Consider the following 12,692-nt stretch of genomic DNA (forward strand, 5'->3'; position numbering starts at 1 on the left):
GGCTATTCTTTAAGAACGTGGTGAATATTGGGGGCTGCCTAGACATATCATCAGTGATCGAGATCCCCGCTTCATCGGGAACTTTTGAAGGGAACAATTTCAGATAATTGGCACGGAGCTTCACTTCTCCACAAGTTTCCACCCGTAGACTGAGGGCCAAACCAAGCGTGTCAATGCCCTACTAGAGTTCTATCTTAGGCACTATGTTAGTGCGCACCAGAAGGATTGGGCAAGGCTCCTCGACATGGGACAATTCTCGTATAACTTGCAATAGAGCGAGTCCTCTGGGCGCACACCATTTGAGTTGACGACTGGCCAACACCCCCAAAACTTCACATTCTCTTCCGGCTGCTTTCAAAGGGAAGAGTTTGGGAGCCTACCATCTTGCCAAAGGATGGGAGGAACAGCTCGACACTGTCAAGTCCTACTTGGATAAGGCAACCAAAAAGATGAAAAAATTTGTCGGCCGCAAGTGGTGTCCCATAGAATACCAAGTTAGGGACATGGTCTTGCTGAAGTTCAACCCAAGACAGTTTAAAGCACTAAGGGGCGTTCATCAGAACATAGTGTGAAATTATGAGGGCCCGTTTAAGGTCATTGCCAAAGTAGGCAAGATCTCGTACAAGGTAGAGTTGCCTCGACATTTCAAGATCCATTAGGTTTTTCATGCAACCGTCCTCAAGCCATATCATGAGGACAGGGACGATCCTAGGTGGAACCAGTTGAGACAGATGCCTATAACTGTCACTGCCTCGCATGATCGAGAAATCGAGTCAATCATAGACTACCAAGCAAAGAGAAAGTGAGGCCAGCAAGCCAGTGTCATGTTCCTTGTTCATTGGAAGGGACAAACTCTGGAGGAGGCCATATGGGAGAGATATAAAGACATGTGGCAGTTTAAGAACCAAATTCGAGAGTTCTTGCAGCAGTGTGCCGCGGTCGTCGCATCAACAAATGGGGGAAAGTGTCATGTCTCGCCACTTTGCTTTTCAAATTTGGAACCAGAATAGGGGAGAAGAATCTAGATTTATGGAGAGGCTTATGGAGAACTGTAGAACCCCCTAATATTTTCAAGAAGGTTTTAGAATTTCCTAGAAAATGTAGAGAATTCAAGAATGTGGACTAAACTATAAATATTGTAGGTACCTGTATAGTAATTATTATTTACACTTAGTCCCTTAGGGAGTAGTATAAATAGAGGGCCTCCCATTTGCAAAATCATCTCTCAAGTTGTTAAGCATTCCACAAGTAATACAAAAGCCTTATTCTAAAGCTCAGTAAATCTTTCTAAGTCTTTCTTTACATTCTCTTAGCGATCTGGTTTCATAGGGCTTACTTGATCTTACAAGACCGTGAAAGATTTGTGAGTAAGTTGGTGAGTGCCGCACGGAACATTAGTCAGACTCTAAGTCTGTGACAAAAGGCTTTCAATAAAAATCTCATCAACTAGGGTTCATGCGAAATATAAGCATTAACAATAACTCAAGGATATCAATGTATATAATATTGCAATCTCATAATATAAGAATTTAGAATTCGGAACATGAATATAACTCATATCAAGAGTGTCATAAAACTTAGGGCAGAACACTAGATTGAACTTTTCACTGACTAAATTTAGATGTAGGGCTTGAAGATGAACTAGTCTAACACTATGAAAAGCCTTACATACCTAGAAGAACAATGTTTTTGAAGAAGGTTGAAGAAAAACTTTATCGGAAGACTTGAAACCCTAGCTTTTGTCTTTCTTGCAGTTTTCTTGGAGATGAAGAGTGGAGAAGAATCTTGGATTGAAAGTCTTAGGATTCTTGAAGTGAATATTGAACTTGGAGCCTTCAGATCTTCAGAAATTGGAGAAATCCTTTCTTGGAGTTCTTGATAGAATGAAAATTGGAGATTTTTAGAGTTGATATACGTATAATAATGTTATTAGGTTGTCAGATGAACTTAGGGAAGTTCATTTAGGGTAAAAGGTCAATTATACATGTTTAGGAACGTAAGAAAACCATAAAAATAAAAGAAAATGACCTTTTAATGAATCTCGTTGACCAAACTGGTGATCTGGAGGTCTCCTCGCCAAAAATACTCATCGGGTCGCCCAATGGGACTTTAGATCACCCAAATAGACAGCAACCTAAGGTTTCAGGACATTTCATTGATTTGCCAAGCCATTCATCAAATCGCCGATTGAGCAAGTGACCTTGCTGAATTTCCCGCTCGAGAATGTTTCAGTAAAACAACCATCACTTTTTACTTCAAACTCAAATTAAGGAAAACTTGGTGGAGCTTGAAAAAAGACTCATAGACCTTTAAATTTATAGGTGATACACCACCTAATCAATTATATGCTGAGAGATATGAGTGTTTGAAGTTGACCTTATATGAACTCATGCGAGAACTTAGCGAACAATAATGCTTTGAACTTGGCTTGGTGTTTGAGGTCTTTTATGACCCTAGATCACTTTAGATACTCTTGATAAAGGAATATAACACATGAACAAGTAGGACATCACTTGGTTCAAACTCATATACTTACGACGAACGATTCAGATTTTAAGTGTAGAGTAGTGAGGTGTTACAAAATGATTCGAGTCTTAGCTTAGAAATTTTTGGGGTGTTACACCTGCACTCTTGAAAATAAAGGGAGTAAAAGTGAAGAAATATTCATTGCTGAGATTTTGGTATTTAGCTAGAAAAGGTCTCGATCACACTATTTAAAATGAGGAATTAACTGTAATACCCCGTATCTGAAAACAGACCAAACCAGCAAAATTATAGAAGTTGCAGGTGCAACCCACGGTTGCCACCCATGGATTGTAGGGTGACCCATGACTCGTTCTGGTGGTCCGTGGATGACCATCTACAACCCTTCCCAGAAACTCAGACATAAACCATTCTAAGGCATGACCCACGGTCGGACAGGACGAATCGTGGATCAGTCCACGGATCGTCGATCCGTTCGTAGGTCAAGACCCTCAGAACCCCTTAGAAACTGGTCCCTAAAGTTGATCGACGGTCGGACAGGACAGATCGTGGATCAGTCCATGGACCGTCGATCCGTCCGTAGGTCAAGATCCTCAGGACCCCTCAGAACCTAGTCTCTAAAGTCGATCGACGGATTGATAGGACAGATCGTGGATCAGTCCATGGATCATCCATCCGTCCGTAGGTGGCTTCAACAGATTTTAAGTTAGGGGTTGTTTGGTCTTTTTCCCTATGTGTTGGACACCTGAACTACGTCATTTAACCCCTAAACTACGTGGTTTTGGTCAATTTCAGCCTAGTAAATTAATTAGAACCTAACCTAATAAGTTATTCACCAAAAATTCATCAAACTTAGATCAAAATAGAGGAGAAAGTCGAGCAGCCCTAGTTGAAGAACACAACGAGTTTTCATCAGTTCCAGCCCCAAAATCAAAAGATTTCTCCGTGAATTTCGTCAGCAGATATGTGGGATTTCACTAGTGGGTCCTTTCACCCATTAGGTCCCTAGATTTTCAGTCAGAATCTTGATTCCTTTAATATTATCTAGACCTAGGGTTTCTAGAATGTAAGAAATTGTTGGGTTTTAGCTGTTAGAATGATCCAAATCAAATTATCATGTTAATGCTTAGTTTCTTTTATGAAATTCAGAAATCTAGCCATGTAGTTCTTTTATTCATGAATTACACATGCTAGGTCAGTTATTTCAGATATACATGCTTCAGTTAACGAATGCCACATTATCAGTTTTAATTGTTGCATTCTCAGAGTTTGCATGTCAGTAATTGAGCTATCCAGTACTTTACATTTTAGTCATAAAATTTCTTATATACATTTTAATTGGGAGTAGCTTAATACTGAGTGGACTAGGATTCAACGTACCCGAATAGTCCCAGAACTATGTGCCACCGTAGGTTTATAAGTCCCCTTTGTGGTCATTACATTTTAGTAATCACGCCAGCTATGCCTCTATACCTATGGCAGGGTATATTGGGTCCTCTCAATGGGGCGTATACGTTAGACTCCACGTTTAGTTCATGTGGTTTTATGTTGGTTAGTAGTAGCTCCCTTACAGTCAGATTCTATTGCATTGACCATGTTATTAGTTTTAGTTCAGATTTCAGTTTCAACATGTTATAAACTTGGTCATTGCATTCAGTATTCTCAGTATATTCTCATGTGTTATCTCTTATCATTGCTCAGATTTATGCTTTGATTCAGTTATGATTATTGTTCATCTTTATTCTATCCTGCTTGCTTAGTACCTTTCAAGTACTGACGCATACTCTGTGCTACATCTTTTCGTGATGTAGGTTCAGGTTCTCAGCTTCCAGATCACGCATAGATCGATTCTCGATCTTCAGTTCAGCAACATCAACAGTGAGTCCTCATTCTTCGAGGATGGGTGGCATGATTATCTTTCTTTTTCTTTTAGTTTTAGTTTTAGTTTGCTAGATTTAGTTGGGGCATGTCCCAGCACTTCTAGTAAGTTAGAGACTATTTTCAGACATAGTTAGATTCAACTATAGTGTTAGAGTTCGACTTTTCACTTGTTGTTTAAACTCTCAGTTTCATATATTTAGATTTAATTTATGGGTACTCCCCATCATTTCATATTATCTCAAGATTTAGCTTCCGCATAGTATCTTCTTACTTCATTTTATTTAAGTATGCTTATGATATGCCGGCAGGGTTAGCTTGGGGTCACTTGTGATCCTAGGTCTCGTGTTCGCATCCTGGGGGTTGCTTCGAAGCGTGACAAACTTAGTATCAGAGCATTAGGTTGTAGTTTCCTAGGATGTCTGAAAAGCCGTACTAAGTAGAGTCATTTTCATGGGTGTGAAGTGCACCACATCTAATGAGAGGGAGGCTATAAAGTGTTTTAGGAAAACTTCATTTTCTTGCTACTCTTATCGTGCGTGAGGTATGATCCAACTTTTCGTTCTAATCCTTTGTTGTGCATTTTCGATCATGCCTCTTCGTAGAGCTTACGCAAGGAATGTGAATGCCAGGAATACAAACGCAGCTCCTCCAATCCCAGATCAGGAAGTTTCAAATGTTGAATTTGGAGACGTTATCCAGCTGTTGTCTTAGAGTGTGACCAAATAGAACAATCAACAGGTTCCAGTTCCAACAAATGCTAATGTTGGGTCAGTTGCTGCTAGAGTTCGAGATTTGTTAGGATGAATTCGCTTCAGTTCTTAGGATCGCATATTGGTGAGGATCCCCAAAACTTCATTGATGAGGTCAAGAAGATCTTTGGAGTGATGCAGGTAACTGGGAATGATCGGGTTGAGTTGGCATCGTACCAACTTAAGGATGTGGCTCATATCTGGTATACTCAGTGGAAAGAGAACAAGGGTACAAATGCAACTCCTATCACTTGAGAATGTTTTAGTGAGACCTTTCTGGACAGGTTCTTTCCAAGAGGGTTGAGGGAGGCAAAAGCTTAGGAGTTCATGAACTTGAGGCAAGATAACATGACAATCCAAGAGTATGGAATCAAGTTTACTCAACTCTCCAGGTATGCTCCTCACATGGTTACTGATCCCACGGCTCAAATGAACAAGTTTTTGTATGGAGTGTCAGACTTAGTGAAGACAGTGTAGGAATGCTATGTTGCTGGAAACTATGAACATCTCTAGGCTCATGACTCATGCTCAGCAGGTTGAGAGAGATAAGCTTAGGGAACATGCTAAGGAGAATAAGAAGGCTAGAACAGGCAACCATGAGAATTCTCAACATAAATCGGGTGGTGGAATCGCTCGCAGTTTCAGCAGAAGTCATCAGCTCCACCAGCTTCATCAACTAGTGTTCCATCCTCCAAGTTCCGAAATGATCAGAAAGGTGGGGCAACATGCTCTAAGTCTCAAGGTAGTGTTTCAGGCACCAGAACCTACCTAACTTGTCCTAAGTGTGGTAAGAACCATCCGGGCGATTGTCTTGCAGGAAAGGAAGGATGCTTTGGGTGCGGTCAATCTGGTCACAGGTTGAGAGATTGTCCTTATGCTAAACAGGGTCAAGAAGGCAATAATAGTAGAACTCAGTCTACAACTTCAGCAACACCAACAGGTCGCCAGACTCAACAGGGTAACTCATCTGGTACAGGTGACGGTCAACACCAAAACAGGTTGTATGCTCTCCAGGCTCGCCAGGATCAGGAAGATTCTCCTGATGTCGTCACTGGTACTTACAAGTCTTTGACTTCGATGTGTATGTTTTGTTATATCCAGGGGCTACTCTTTCCTTCGTAACTCCTTATATTGCAGTCAAATTTGATATTAGTCCATAAACTCTCTCAGAACCCTTCTCAGCCTCTACTCCAGTCGGTGACCCAGTTATAGCTAGATGGGTATACAGAAATTACCCTGTCACAGTCTCTTAGAAAGTCACCTCAGCAGGTCTTGTAGAGTTAGAAATGGTAGATTCCGATGTCATTCTAGGCATGGATTGGTTACATTCCTCTTATGCCTCAGTCGATTGTAGAATTAAAATAGTTCATTTTCAATTTCCAGACGAACCAATCTTAGAATGGAAGGGTAGTAGCCTAGCGCCTATGGGTCGATTCAATTCTTACCTTAAGGCTAGAAAGATGATTTCTAAGGGGTATCTCTATCATCTAGTTTGGGTTAAGGCCTCAAGCTCCGACACCTCAACTCTTGAGTCAGTTCCAGTAGTTAATGAGTTCCCAGAAGTGTTTCCAAAAGATCTTCCCGAAAGGGAAATCGACTTTGGAATTGATCTCCTTCCAGATACCCACCCTATTTCTATTCCTTCTTACCAAATGGCTCCAACTGAGCTTAAGGAATTAAAAGAGCAGTTGAAAGACCTTCTAGAAAAGGGATTCACCAGACCCATTATTTCCCCATTGAGTGCACCAGCGTTGTTCATAAAGAGGAAAATGGGTTCTCTCAGGATGTGCATTTACTATAGGCAGCTCAACAAAGTCACAATCAAGAATAAGTATTCTATCCCCAGGATTGATGACTTGTTTGACCAACTTTAGGGTGCTAGTCATTTCTCAAAGATAGACCTCAGATTCGGTTATCATCAACTTAGAGTCAGATGTAGTGACATCCCGAAAACAGCCTTTAGAACTCGGTATGGTCACTATGAATTTGTAGTTATGTCATTTGGACTAACCAATGCTCCTGCAACTTTTATGGACTTGATGAACAGAGTGTTCAAGCAGTATTTGGACTTGTTCGCTATCGTCTTTATTGATGATATCCTCACTTACTCTAGGAATGAGACAGAACATGCGAATCATTTGAGGGTTGTCTTGAAAACTCTAAAAAATTGCCAGTTATTCGCTAAGTTTAGCAAATGTGAGTTTGGGTGGTCCGTGGATGGCCACCTGCAACCCTCCCAAAAAATCGGACAAAAATCATTCTAAGGCATGACCCACGGTTGGACAAGACGGATGATGGATGAGTCCACGGATCGTCGATCCGNATCATTTGAGAGTTGTCTTGAAAACTCTAAAAAATTGCCAGTTATTCGCTAAGTTTAGCAAATGTAAGTTTGGGTGGTCCGTGGATGGCCACCTGCAACCCTCCCAAAAAATCGGACAAAAATCATTCTAAGGCATGACCCACGGTTGGACAAGACGGATGATGGATGAGTCCACGGATCGTCGATCCGTTCGTAGGTCAAGACCCTTAGGACCCCTTAGAACTTGATGGATCATGGATCAGTCGATGGACCGTCGATCCGTCTGTAGGTAAAGACCCTCAAAACCTAGTCTCTGAAGTCGATGGACGGACTGACAAGACGGATTGTGGATCAGTCCACAGACCGTCGATCCGTCCGTAGGTGGCTTCAGCAGATTTTAAGTCAGGGGTCATTTGGTCTTTTCCACTATGCTTTTGACACCTAAACTACGTTGTTTAACCCCTAAACTACGTGGTTTCGGTCAGTTTTAGCCTAGTAAACTAATTAGAACCTAACTTAATCAGTTATTCACAAAAAATCATCAAACTTAGAGCAAAATAGAGGAGAAAGTCAAGCAGCGCTAGTTCAAGCATGTAATGAGTTTTCATTGGTTCCATCTCCGAAATCAAAAGATTTCTCTGTGAATTTCGTCACCATGTATGTGGGATTTCACTAGTGGGTTTCTTTAACCCATTAGGTCCCTAGATTTTCAGTTAGAATCTTGATTTCCTTAATATTATCGAGACTTAGGGTTTTAGAATGTTACAAATTGTTGAGTTTTACCTGTTAGAATGATTCAAATCAAATTATCATGTTATTGCTTAGTTTCTTTTATGAAATTCAGAAACCTAGCCGTGTAGTTCTTTCAGTTCATGAATTACACATGCTAGGTCAGTTATTTCAGATATACAAGCTTCACTTAACAAATGTCACATTATCAGTTATAATTGTTGCATTCTCAGAGTTTGCATGTCAGTAATTGAGCTATCCAGTACTTCACATTTCATTAATAAAATTTCTTATATACATTCTAATTGGGAGTATCTTAATACCGAGTGGACTAGGTTCAGCGTACCCAAATAGTCCCAGAACTACATGCCCCCGTAGGTTTATAAGTCCCCTTTGTGGGTATTACATTTTAGTGATCACGCCAGTCATGCCTCTATACCTCGGACTCCATATTTAGCTCATGTGATTTTATGTCGGTTATTAGTAGCTCCCTTACAGTCATATTCTATTGCATTAACCAAGTTATCAGTTTTAGTTCAGATTTTAGTCTCAACATGTTATAAACTTGGTCATTGCATTCAGTATTTCATGTTCAGTATTCTCAGTATATTCTCATGTGTTATCTCTTATCATTTCTCAGATTTATGCTTTGATTCAGTTATGATTATTGTTCATCTCTATTCTATCTTGCATGCTCAGTACCTTTCAAGTACTGACACATACTCTGCGCTACATCTTCTCGTGATGTAGGTTCAGGTTCTCAGCTTCCAGATCACGCATAGATCGGTTCCCGATCTTCAGTTCAGCAGCATTAGCGGTGAGTCCTCATTCTTCGAGGACGAGTGACGTGATTATCTTTCTTTGCTTTTAGTTTTAGTTTCAGTTTGCTAGATTTAGCTGGGGCATGTTCCAACACTTCTAGTCAGTTAGAGGCTATTTTCAGACATTGTTAGATTCTGCTATAATGTAAGAGTTTGAATTTTCAGTTGTTGTTTAAACTCTCAGTTTCACATATATTCAGATTTAGTTTATGAGTATTCCCCATCATTTCAGATTATCTCAAGATTTAGCTTCCGCGTAGTATTTCCTTACTTCAGTTTATTTAAGTATGCTTATGATATGCCAATAGGGTTAGCTTGGGGTCACCTGTGATCCTAGGTCCAGTATCCGCGTCGTGGGGATAGCTTTGGGACGTAACATTAACAAAGAAAGAAAACTTTCATGGTTGAGAGGTGTGGAACACTCCCAACCTCTTGTATTTAGTGTTGGGTATAGTAAGTATAAATGAGAAATGTAGGGAATATGAAAGGATTGAATATGAAGTGTTCCCCTATGCTTTAGTGAAAAAAACTTTCCTCCCTCATTGGTGATGGAAAGAAATGTTCAAGTGTTTAAATAAGGAAATACTTCTACTTGTTAAAAGGTATAGAAAGTGGGACCCCCTCGCACCATTGTCATCTTCGCTCGCTTGGCTCAGCTTTGTCTACTACTGCGACTTCGACTTTGGCTTTGGGTAATGATCGATCGAGGGATTATTTTTTGGTAAAGTTTATTTAATTATTTATTTAATCATTAAATTTAGCCAACCTGAACGACCTAGTTTCTGAATCATGGAAGGTTCCAAACTTTCAAAACAAATATTTTGTTGCTATAAATACTTGCAATCCCTCAGATTTTTCACTACAAAAATTTTGAACTACTTCTTTTTCTTTTGCACAACTAAATCTAGTATTCAATGTACTTTGCTTCTGTTGGGTGGTCCGCTAACATCATTGTTTTTGGTACTGATATACTAGTGAGTAAAAATGTTTTATTCTGTGAGAATATATTCCTTTAACCTCGGCAACTTGACGTGAATAATTTTCTTAAGGAGACACTTCTTCTTGTCAATATTGTTTTTGTTACGGATTTTGTTTCTCTAGTTTTAATTTTTGGTTTTATAACATGCTTTAAAATTTCCTTTTTATTATTTCTATAAAGTTATTGTTCCAAGTATTTTACTAATACAGACTATCTAATATTGTTTGGAGACTAAAACCTTTGTGGTTTTCTACTCCATTGAAATTTAACAGTGTCCGATTTTTCAGAGACTAAAATCTTTTGATTTTCTACTCCTTTGATTTGAATAATATAAAAATTTCGCCGAATAATTAGACTATGTATTTGGTTCGAAGAATATAAAATCTTCACCAAATTGTTAAATAGAAAGTTTGAATTAAGATTTTAATTTGAAGAAATATTAAGACTTTGATGGAATATTAAAGTTTATACTTGTACAACAATTTGAAGAATACAAAAACTTTGTTGTTGCTGTGATAAATTTGCAATTCTATTTATTGCATATTGAATCAACTTTTGTCAATTTTGATAGTGAAAAATAGCAATTGAAAGTGCTAATACTTCTTTGACCATTGTTGCACCAAGTGAAACTGTTGTACCACTGACAAAGAAATCGGGAAATTTCTTTAGAGTTAACTTCAAAGGATGACAACAAAGAGTAATTTTCTGGCTTACCACTCTTGGTGTGCAGAAGTTCACCAATGGACAAACTCCAGTGCCACCGTTGATATGCCAGAAAGGGAGAAATTCATGATTGTTGAGGCACGAAAACAAACAGACCTCCTATGCAAGGACTATATCCTAAGTGGTCGTTTGGTTTGAATACAAGTTATCTGGGATAAGTTATACTAGATAAGTTATGCTAGGATTAGTTATGTTGGGATTAATTTTTATTGCTTGTTTGGTTTGTCATATTCAAACTTATATTCATTGCATAATTTGTAAGAAGGAAAAAATGACAATTATACCCCCAAACTATCGTTAATGGTATACAAATATCCTCTGTCATACTTTTCGTTCATTAGTGCCCTTGAAGTCCAAAAATCAGTGCACATTTCCCACCCAGTTTGGGAAATGGAAGATATTCCCTTTGCGAGAAGTGATATGGTGATGTTACCAATCGGAGAAATTCTTATCATTAATGGAGCTCAAGCAAGAACTCAAGGTTTCAAAGTGGTATCAAATCCATGTTTAAACCCAATTTTATACTGACCAAATGAACCTTTAGGACTCCGATTCATGACTTTGAACCCTAGTATAGTTCCAAGAATGTATCACTCCACAACCAATTTACTATCAGACGGTCGGATCTTTCTAGCCGGAAGTAACCCACACATTTTCTACAAGTCTACCGTGGAATTTCTGATGGAATTACGAATCGAAGCGTTTTTTCTAGAGTATTTATCAACAGACAGAGCAAATCTCCGACTAGTAATAGTGGAATCGCTGGAAAAACTCAAATATAGTGAGGATTTTGGGTGGCGATGATGGTGGAGTTGCCGGTGGTTAGGATTATTGAGGTTAATTTAGCGAGTGCTCCATTTTCAACCCATTCATTTTCACAAGGGCAAAGGCTTTTGAAATTTAAAGTAACGAGCCCGATTCCCGATGATGCCGAAAAATATAGGATCGGGTGTACAACACTGCCGAACAAGAAGGTGGTGCTGTCGGGATAATAGTTTATTTGTGTGGGTAATGGGTAAATCGGGTGGGTTACACGGTAATGGGCGGTATTTGAATTTTGGGTTAAATAATTGGTCAAATCGAGTTGAGCCGTAGGAATGTGCCACGTGCACCAAATAAGTCTTCCGTTAGTGTGAGGGGAAAATGTGCATGAGTTTCCAGAAGATCTTTTCGGAGTTCCTCCCGAAAGGGAAATCAACTTCGGAATAGATTTCCTGCTTTTACTTTGATGAACTCGATGTACCATTTCGGGCGGCCTGTTCGATTAGGGTTTGGATACCTTCTACTTTATATATTTACATTTTTGGTAAGCTTGATGTATCATTCCAAGAGGCCCAATGATGCATTTATCTGGGTTATTAGTTAGCTCAATGTGACATCCCAAAGGGCCAGTAGATACATCTATTCGGGTTAGTAACACCCCGTATCCGAAAATAGAGATTTCAGATTTCTGGTGTTACAGGTGGCACTCACGGACACCATCCACGGACCGTAGATGGACTTACGGTCCGTCCTGCAGGTCCGTGGTTCGTGACAGAAAACTTCCCCAGAACTCAGTCAGAAAATTTGGCTAAGTGTTGATCCACGGCCGGACTTACGGTCCGTAGGTCAGGTCACGGATCGTAGTTCGTGTTCGTATATCGATGCCCTAAAAGCCTAGCTTCAGTCCCGAACTACGGTTGACCAGCACGGACCGTCATTCGATCCACGGTCCGTAGGTCTGACCGTAGATCGAAGGTTAGCAGCCAGTTAGCTGAAAATTCTGATAGGTCAACTTCAGATGGTCATTACTCTTAGCAAAACACGAATTATGTGTCCTATAACCTATGGTTAGATAGATAATTGAATTATCTTTCCAACGCCACTGAGTTTACTAAATTCCAACCTCCGAGTAAAAAGTTATGCCTGTTTTAGTGAAGCCCTGTCGGGCAGACTCGATCTACGGACCCAATCGACGGACCGTCGATTGATTGACGGACCGTAGGTCCATTCCGTTAGTCACTCCGACAGCAGTTAATTCAGGG

This window comes from Solanum stenotomum, chromosome 1, assembly GCF_019186545.1.
Source record: "Solanum stenotomum isolate F172 chromosome 1, ASM1918654v1, whole genome shotgun sequence".
NCBI lineage: Eukaryota > Viridiplantae > Streptophyta > Magnoliopsida > Solanales > Solanaceae > Solanum > Solanum stenotomum.